Genomic DNA, 10,248 nt, shown 5'->3' with positions numbered 1-10,248 from the left:
TCATTAACATTGAAATGAAGTGAGACTTGAATTTTAGAAAATGAAAGCCACATGTTTGGGTGGAGAGAGAGAGAGAGAGAGAGAGAGAGAGATCTTTAAAAGTCTTTGAATGAAAAACTATCTTGAAAAACATTAAAAGTAAAATTAGTTCATTTGGAGGAAGACAAACTAGAAAAGCAAAAGGAAAGCAAGTAATCTCTTCACCAATCTCACAAAGTTACTCATGAAGTAACCAATGGATTAAATATTTCTCCAAGATACTAGGTGGTCCTAGCATGAACATTTTTTAACATTTTGTATCGAGTGTGAAAATGTTGTTAATGTAGAGGTCATACCCCAAAGATTTAGAGTATAGGAGTTTGTGCAAATAAGTGGTGGTTGTTATATTCATTGCAACCACCTTAAATTCCATTTACTCTCAAAAGATTCTCCTTAAAGTACGATCGCAACTGTCATCATGACTCTTCATCTCTTTGATGCAAACTACAATACAACTATCAGTTTCAAATTCACATCCTTTAAAACAAGCCATCGAGGTCCATAGAGAGGAGCATGAAAAGTGGTTGAACACATAGCATCATAGTTACTTTTTTTAAAAAGTATATTTTCTCATTTACTCATAATTTTGTTTAAAGTCGCTTACAAACTCCCTCTTTCCTTTTTTCTTAACTTGTTTTATAAAAAGGTTTATTTGTAAGATTGGATACATTTAGTCTTACAAAGGTATATGTATACATATTTAAATGAGGCTTATTGTAAATTATACCTCCTCTTACTTGCACTAAGTAAAGTAAAGATAACAACTTGTTATGAATCCCACTGTCAATGTAGCACATGCTACCATGTGGAGAGACATCGGGGTTGTGAAAATATGGTAAGGTGATTATTAATTGTAGCTTTTATGGTGTGCAATAGATTAAGATAAATGACCAAAAACTCAAAGGCACAATCCTCAATACCATTTGAACACATGGTACCATGTGGGAAAGACCTTGGGGTTGTTAAAGCATTGAAAAAGATCTACCTTATACAAGGTTAAAAAGAGAAAAGTGGTTTGTAGCCAAGTCTAAACTGTTACAGAATTATATTTCCAAATATTTTTTGCCATGGACATTATTCTATTTTTAGCCGTGTTGACTATGGCAAAATATTCCATAGGTGCCCACGGACAGGATGGGGGTCCTAGTGGATGCTTTGCATGGTTTAGTTGGGGATGCCTAACTAACTTGTGATTTGCCCAGCATATGGCCATGGGCCAATTTTGTGTTTCATTGATATTGCAAACCTTGGGTAATGTTTGTGATAGAAGACCTAAATTGGCTTTGTAAAAGGTATGAGACGTGAATAATTCTAGGTAAAATGAGCCCAAAGTGGCTTTGTGAAAGGCAATCAATGTAATCCCTTACTTTTAGAAAAAAAGGGATAATTTTGGCCCCTTAAACTTTAATGAAATATTATAAATACTCTAGGTGAGGAATCATGAGCCACTTATCTAGGGGGGGATATTGTACCGAATTGGTTGTCAATGTCTCATTGTGCCCCTTGGTTAATTCATTTTTCTCAAGTGGTGTTTTGTGAGCATTAGAGAATTCCGTTTTATGGATTTGTATTTCCAAATATTTCTTGCTATGGACATTATTCTATTTTTAGTCATGTTAACAATAGCAAAGTATACCATAGGAGTGCACTGGATGTGGCAGGGGTCCTAGTGGATGCTTTGCATGGTTTAATTGGGGAACAACCTGTGATTTGCCATATTAGATCATCAGTATTATGGGTCATTCCATGTTAATACTATCGCTAGTGGTATTAGTATTATGTTTGATTATTGTACTTTGAGAGCAAATATATTAGGATTGATTCGATGATTCATTCAATTGATTATCAACAACTATGTAATTGGTAGCTTGAGTGCAAGTGATGGAACTAATGATGAGGATTGGAATTAGTGTGAGGGTACTGATTGAGGTGTCGCATGGTGCATAGCGTATGGCCATGGGCCAAATTTGATATTGTAAACCTAAGGCACTATTTGTGATAGAAGGCATGAACCATTTTTAGATAAAGCAAGCCCAAAGTGGCTTTGTAAAAAGTATGGGGCCTGAACCATTTTGGATAAAGTGGGCCCAAAGTGGCTTTATAAAAGGCAATCAATGTAATCCCTTACTTCTGGAAAAGAGCGATAATTTTGGCTCCTTAAACTTTAATGAAAGATGAGGAAGCATGAGCCACTCATCTAAGTGGGGTGATTGTACCTAGTTGGTAGTCGCTATCTCATTGCACCTTCGTTAGTTCATTTTTCTCAAGTGGTGTCTTGTGAGCATTAGGAAATACCCTTTTTGGTCTCACAAACCGTGACTATCACCTACTAATAACTAATGGCATGCCCTTTTTTGGGTAATGCTTAGCTCTAACTTGGGAAACAACTTGCTAGAACTTAATGCTCCACCCTTTGAATACTTTGTCGATCATTATGTAAGGGTCTAATATTAGGAACCATATTTGGCTAGCAATTAGCACTTGCACTAGACAATTAGCACTAGTGGCAGATCCAACAATTGAACCTAGCACTTGTGTACGCATTGCCTATGCATATAGGACCTACATTAGGTTGAAAAACCATGGTAGAAACATCTTGTTAGGACTTAATGCTCCACCCTTTGAATACTTTGTCGATCAACATGTAAGGGTTTGATATGAGGAACCATATTTGGCTAACAATTGTGCTAGATAATTGGCACTAGTGGCCAATCCAACAATTGAACCTCGTACTTGTGCTATGCATTGCCTATGCATATAGGACCTACATTAGCTTCAAAAACCATGGTAGGTCTGCCATGTCAACCAAGTAGTAGATCAACACTAGTTGTTATCTATTTTCCCTAGTGTTCGTCAATAACTATATAAAGGGAGGATTGGACCCCACTCTCAATTTACTTGTTCTTGCTCCCTTCTAACACTTGGAAGAGCAAGGGAACTTGGAAGGCTATAGGCCTTCAAAATGCATTTGCTATGATCTTCATCCACCTCTATTGAGGCAACATCTTTTATGTGATTTCCTTTATTCTATTTTCTTCATCTCTATAAATTTATTACCTTTTGCATCTACATATTTGTGAAGTAGTCCTGAATATGCTTCCTTCCCCTTCATGCATGTATGCATGTTAGATCTCTCATAAGGTATCAAAACCAAGTTTTTTGAAGAGAAGAAGTGGAAGACCCCTCCAAGACGCGTGTTAGGATTCATCTTTGACTCCATTCTAAGACGTCGTTTAGATTACTTTCGAACCCTCAAAGATTCTAAATCGCCAACGAACAAACTTGCACTGTGGTTGCAAAAACCAAGCGTTCCATGATCAAACATAGAATATCGATAATTAAAACCACTTTTTTTGAGATAAGACCCCTTAAGAAGATGTTAGCTTCATCTATTGTTGAACCAAGAAGGGTGCTACTGACATCTTCATGAAGGTAGTAATTTGGAAGACACATGAGATGTACCTTATGAAGCTAGTTGTGTTGGAGCTCCCCTAATCCAAATATTTTACATTGAGGAGGGGTATTGGAAACACAACTCGGCCCTCTAAACACTTGGTTAGGCATATTTTTCAACCTGTATGATTTGACATAAGGAGAAGCCACTGACCATTTTAGATAGGATCAAGGTATCAACTTAAATGAAAATTGGACCTATCATTACTCTATCCTAGTTTTTGAGGGAATGCATAGGATCAACATCCAAAATAATTGGTCAACAATAGGCCTAGAGAACGTAGCATGCTACCTAGGGCATCTTGAAAACATGGGCTGCTAGTCAAGTGGAGGGAAATTTATCTATCAAATGCTTCATTTTGTGAATACAGAGATGACACCTATAGGCCATGCCATACAAAAACAGCCTTGCCTCTCACTAGTCACCTAAGAACTTGATGTTTCGCTCTACTAGATGGTGCATAGGGTGCAGATGATGTCCTACCATATCGCCACTACAGTGATGTAGATGATGTCCTACCATATGGCAACTATAGTGTAGGAATGGTGTGGCCTTCCATCTCCATTCCCCACTCTGTACCATTGAGTGAGGTAGGATCTATGCAAAAACTGGATCGTGAGGGGCATCTTGAGCTTGAATAATTGCCCATACATAGCATGGTGGGGTGAGATTAAGTGACAACCTCCCACCATGGCTCTAGAATCATCGATTCAATCCCAAATTTCCTAATGATGGTTAGCTGTAAGAGGGATCTTGCAAGTGCCTTGCCTCTATAGGAAGGTGCCACGATGGGTCCCCAAAGGAACAACCTAGTCCACTATCCCATTGTGCCCACAAAATATAAGTTTGCTATCTTAACATGAGCCCCACATGATCTTGGATGTTTGTGTGTCAAGCTCAAACTCCTCCTATCATTGTAGACTGGGCTTGAAGGAGAGCTCCAGCCAAGTAGCTGCCATGCTCTATGACGGCTCTGCATAAGGGGAGGACCTTCCCTACAAATATCCATCTATGAGGCTGCTACCATTGGCATCCTATACACGGAGCTCCCCTAAGAAGTCTACACTCTAGCAAGAGGTTGTATGGCTCTAAATCATGGAGTAAGACCCCACCACACCACAACTTGCCTAAGAGGTCTCTACTTTGCATCTCATGGTCAATGATGCCGAGTTCTCCCTCTACTTGGGGTAGGATTACCATCTATCGAGTGACCCTAGCTCTAGTGTTCAGGATGCTAGATGGATTTGACCACAAGAAGCTGTGCACAAGGTGCCTGAGCTATCCCATGTAGCCTCTATAAGAATGTAGAACAAGGCAATGTGCCAAGCCATATCCAAGCGGTCCTGGTTGGCCACTAGGCATTGCTTATAAGAGAAGTTTGGCCAAGCTCCAATACCAAAGCTTATGCCACACACTCTCTCTAGCATGGGGCAATTGGCTACTTTGTTGAGATGTTAATGCCAACCTAACAACCTAGGTAGAGTGTTGTCCTCATGGAATCCATTGTAAGCCTACATTTTGTGGCCCCCCAATGGAAGATCTCTTGAGCCTCATCAATCAATATGAGGAACCTAACATATTTAGTCTAGTGGAATATTGCCTCAATGGGAAAGCCTCTAAGGCTCCCTTGAACCTCTAGACTAGCTAGCATGTTCTCAACAAGGAGTGTCTTGTCATCAGCAAATTTTGAGTCCAAACTCTTCTCCTCCTATCAGATTGGAAGCCTCATCCTAGTGAGGCCTACTACCTAGGAATCTAAAAGGTAGGTAGTGTCTTTGCTACCACAAACCACAAAGAGAAAGAAGAAAGGCACAAGGGGATAGCCTTGATTACTGAACAACAAATTGTAAAAGCATCCTCTATGTGGCCTCCTATAATAACCTAATTGGTGTTTCCTACGTATAAATCCAAGTCCCAAATCCACCTATCTAAGAAGTCTAATATTGGCATGATACCCTCCAATAAAGACCACTCCATCCTATAATAAGCCATCTTTAAATCCAAGAGGAGGATTGCGATAGGCCTCACTCCTCTTGAGCCCCATCCATGGTCTCCCAAAAGGTAAAGATATTGTTTAGGATATTGTGCTCCTAAACAATATTGTCTAGGTGTCATGGATGTTGTTATCTAGGTGAGGATATAACTGCAAGCTCAACAATGTAATCGGTCTCCACTTTTGAATGTCAAATCTATCTCCTCCCTTTAGCATCAAACAACTTAATGAATGGGCAAGCAAGCTTAAGTCATATATCTCTTGAAAAGCCAACCTAATGGAGGTGTCAATGAACTCCCAAAAGCAACTTAAGAAGGATGGTGTCAATCCATCCTCTCCCAGGAACTTCTATGGAGGGATGGACTTGAGGACCTTTGTAAGCTCCTCTTCAATGAATGGGGCATCAGCCGATTTTATCACACTTTGGAGACCATAGCTAGGACATGAGCCTATACTACCTCCTTGGTTGCCATGATCTAGGGGGGTTGAAACAATTGCTCAAAGAATTTTGTTGTCATTTCTACGATCTCCAAGAGGTCTGGCGACATTTAACCATGCATCCCACAACCATTGAAGCTATGTACCTTCTGAGCAGGGGATCGCAAAAACTATATGGTCATCCTATCTCCCTACTACACCTAACATGCCCTAGATGAATGATAAGAGAACTTAGCTCAATGGACTTGTGTGGCCTAGAGGTCTAGCCTAGTGCTCTCATAATGGTCTAAAAGCCATTACAAGGCTAGATTCTACTCTCTAACTTGCTCAATGGAAGCTAGAGCTCAGCTTAGCTCTTATTCTTAGGCTTGAAAAGAGTGATGTAATTGGAAAGCCTGGGCTAAATGCTCCTCATTGCTCCTCTATAATGCATTAGCTACCTAGGATGCCCATCCTTCAAACCAAAGTAAAATGATGATTGCTCTAGATATGGCATAACTCCATCAAAGGCTCCATGCCTTTCTCTTGATGTAGGATCTCTTGACAAGTAGTATATTATAGTAGGGTAGCCTACTTCCTCTCTTTTTTGGTGGGCTCTTGTCTAAAATCCTTTGTTATAATTAAGTTAAAAATATAGTAGCTTCAAATGAATATAAATATTGAATTAAAGAAGAAACATAAAACAATACTTATACTTACAAATTTAGCAATGAAGGTGCATCTTCTGCCTTTGCCCAAGTGTGTCAATTCTCCCTTTTGCATTATTCTTTTTGTTGAATTTTTTTGGATTGTAGATGTTTGCATTTTCTTGGTATGAGAAAATAGAGCATGGTGTTTTAAAAAGCCGACATCTATAATGTGTATGTGGGAATAATATAAATTTTAGCATGCATATGCTATATATGGAAACAAATACTAATGAATGCACATTAAATTACCTTTTAGGATCTTATTTCTTTTCAAAAGATAGTCCATGAGGCCTTTGATACACTCAAAGGTTTTGTGGGCTTCTCAACATGTGCTCTTATCATGTTTGAAAACTTGTAAATTGATAAATACTAGATGACTAAGAAGCATAAACTGAGTACTAAGTAAGGCACCGCCAAGTATGAGGGAAAATTACCAAGATTACCTAGTATCAAGAAAATAAACCTATTTCTTGACAAACCATTGACTCCTTTAGAGCTATTTCCTGGCAGATAGAACTACTTAAAGCTATTTCTTTGCATCCATAATAGATGATTTATATACTTAAAAACAACTTTCCTCTTGGAAAACCTATAAATATCCTAATTCTCACTTATCTTATGATTAATCTATCTTTTAGTGGCCAATATCTCTTCAAAGTGTTTAACCATGAAGTCTCTATTGTCCTCTAAATCTTAAGAATTAGGTTTTCTGTGACTTTGAGTAATGATAGCTCTTCTCTGATGTTTTTGTTTTTATCAACTTGAAGCATTCCTTGATGGGCCTATCTATTTTTATTGCCCAATAGTCCCTTAAATAGAACTTAGCATGGTAGAGGCTTGATGGTAGTGAGACTATACAGGGAAGGATTTGTTTTGAACCAAGAAGAATGAGCTCTTCTTTGCATCCTAATATTGAATAAACAATAGATGGTTTGTGGTTTGATAGTGAAAATGATTCTCATACTTTTCTTTTAATGCTAAGGCTTGTATCCCCTAGATCCTTTGAAAAATAAAATCTATCTAGTTGCTTTTAGCCTTTTGGCCTTGTGGTGCAATAAACGAGTAACTCTATATACAATAATAATTAAGTGAATGTGATTCTTTAAGGAATCTCACAACATAACTCATCTACCTTATGATGATGTGAAAGATGATTTTGAGCCTATGTTGCGACATCAATAGAAACAGGTGATTTATTCTCTATATAGGAGATGGACTAGGTAGTGAGTCATTAGGTACACAATCACCACCACCTATACGTGTGCGCCCTCATGACCTTGTTCCCCAATCATTACCACCATTATCGAAGGGTTCTCTATGAGATAGTCAACTTATTATCAAGGATAAGAGCACTTGTTGGTCTGTAAATTGCAAAGTCTTGCTCAACCACAAGTTTTGGTTATGTGGTAACCATGAGATATCTAGAGGAAGATGGTCCAGTGTGTACAGAAGGGAGCCGAGTTACACCAATACACATGGTATAGATATCTCTACAGGCTAGCACATTATTTTTTCTTTGTATTCGGATACTTTTTAAAGTAAGAAACATATAAAAACGATTGAAATTTTAGGAAATGAGTCAATGTCTGAACACACTTGAGGAGGAAGAACAATCACATGATCATGATGAGGTGCATAGTGGTTCTAGTGGACCAAAACCCATCAAAGGCATGTGATCGCATGCTTGCAACAATAAGGTGTTACTAGAAGCAACTGCTCATCTATGTGGATTGATCATGTTGCATCTGAAGCCTCTAGCAACTATCCACTTCCTTTTTAGTGACCATATAGCATATGGTTCTTGGCTATAGTTTGATCTACCTTGTGAGCATGAGGATTTCTCTTATTGGCATCACAAATACTTGATAGCTCCATCTACTATCAGCAATGCTGATCAAGGATTATACATTTTGTAGGATGCTCATGCATTGAGTGATCATGTGGTCATGATGATTACATTTTTTATAGGATGCTCATGCATTGAGGTCATGATGATGTCATTTTTTGGCCTTGAGAATGATACAAATTTCTAGCCTTGAGTATTCATGGGGTGATTGGCATTAGCTATCTACTTACATCCTCAGTTTGTTGACATATGACATATGTATAAATGCCACATTCCTTAGAGAGGGAGAGAAAGCAAACTATGGAGATAGTATCTATGTGGATGGTAGGCCTTATACACAAGAAAATGTTAAAAGATTAATAAATAGCTCTATGGGAGACAAAGATAGGGTGAATTGTATATATGAGGACCATCTTGGGATATGAGCTTGCTTATATGCCTCATTTTGTATGTTGATACATGGTAGTTGGAGCCACTAAGAGTCTATCTATAGGAGAGGAATTATTTGTAAATTATTCATCTCATAGGAACATAACTACTTGAAGAAGATGAGAATTAGCAACATTACCGCTAGATGCTCCATTAGGTTATCTCTTTTAGTTTTTAAATGATTTGCATACTAATCTTCCTCAATCATGGATGGCTTTTAATTGTTACCGAAGGATTTTAATGTGAATGAATTTTTATGATCCTCAACATTAGTTGCATTCTTATTTTTCTAATGTGAAGATTCTTTGATTAGTTACCTAAAGTCTTTTATATGAATAAATTTGCATGAGTGATTATAAAAGTGTTTATTTTTAAATGTAGATTGATGAAGATAATGATATGGATTGTGATGCACATTTCATTCATGGTCCTTAACATGGACCTCGTATCTCTCAAGTACCATGAGAATGTGCTCATTTAATTAAAGAGAATGCACCTTAACTATATCAGTCGCTAAGGTATTGTGTAGTGAATCTACCACTAATGATGCCTAATGAAGAGGAACAAATACACACACACACACATGCACACACACACATATACATATACACATTTACATACACACATATTTTTGGAAGTGTCTCAACATTGGTGGAGGATCAAGAATTGTTGGTGGTGCTTTTGTAATAATAATCTCCACATTTGAAAGAAGGTGTGTGTGTGTGTGTGTGTGTGTGTGTGTGTGTGTGTGTGTGTGTGTGTGTGTGTGTAGCACATTGGTTTAGCAACCAGTGAAACATCTATTTGAGCTATATATCTGGCCCTAAGAAAATCACCATTTCTACTAGGCCCAAACCTCTCTATCTAGGGCTAAAGCCTAATTGGGAAGTAGCTCTATATCCTGTTGAGAGTTCACGCTCAACATCATGTGATCATGTGTGCATAGCACCATCATGTGATCATATGTGCATAGCACTAAACTTATAGAGTGCTATAAAGGAAAGGGTTAGATCCCCTAACCCTAACCCTAACCCTAAATGGGTTTGTATATATTCTACATTTTCAACTAAATCTAGTGTACAATTAGTCATTTGTGGTGTGCTCTCTAGCTGTGCCCTCTTTCCTCATCTCCACTCTTCTCCTATCCCCTCTTCATATTTTGTCATGGTATCAGAGCTCCCTTGCCTTCTGTTGAGGCATTGCAATTCTTGAGAGAGTGAGAGTGATTGAGAGATCGAGAGTGTTCTTGAGTGATCATGAGGATTCTCTTCCGTTGAGAGAACCGATAGAATTTTCGTCATTCCATTTGAGAGATATTTTCGTTTGTGTGAGATTGAAAGGTTTCCATTAATCTTCTTCA

This window comes from Dipteris shenzhenensis, chromosome 4 (assembly GCF_047967505.1).
Source record: "Dipteris shenzhenensis isolate YYH24624 ecotype China chromosome 4, Dip_SZ_1.0, whole genome shotgun sequence".
Taxonomy (NCBI): domain Eukaryota; kingdom Viridiplantae; phylum Streptophyta; class Polypodiopsida; order Gleicheniales; family Dipteridaceae; genus Dipteris; species Dipteris shenzhenensis.
The sequence above is the reverse complement of the archived record's forward strand: the minus strand, read 5'-3'. Positions refer to the sequence as shown.